Source organism: Sipha flava, unplaced genomic scaffold (assembly GCF_003268045.1).
Source record: "Sipha flava isolate LNK unplaced genomic scaffold, YSA_version1 239_pilon_pilon, whole genome shotgun sequence".
Taxonomy (NCBI): Eukaryota; Metazoa; Arthropoda; class Insecta; order Hemiptera; family Aphididae; genus Sipha; species Sipha flava.
The window spans coordinates 331,777-332,088 of record NW_020272883.1 but is presented as its reverse complement, the minus strand read 5'-3'; positions in this window follow the sequence as shown (position 1 = coordinate 332,088).

Sequence of the window (312 nt, the reverse complement as noted above, 5' to 3'; positions counted from 1 at the left end):
ATTATTATTATTATTATTATTATTATTATTATTATTATTATTATTATTATTATTAGAGTATTTACAATAAATTACATTGAACATTCACATAATATTGTTTTGTTACACGAATCGCATTCGATCTTATTTATTTTCTACGCGGCCTGTAAATACGTATAAGACCTAAATGGGGTACTGCAGCAACGATTATTTATTGTTACGAACTGCTATTGGGTTTCGGAAAACGTGCATAACAAGTTTCGCGCAAATACAATGTTTATTTTTATACCAATCGTCGATTATTGTTTGCATGAAATTCTTAATTGTTTGCTG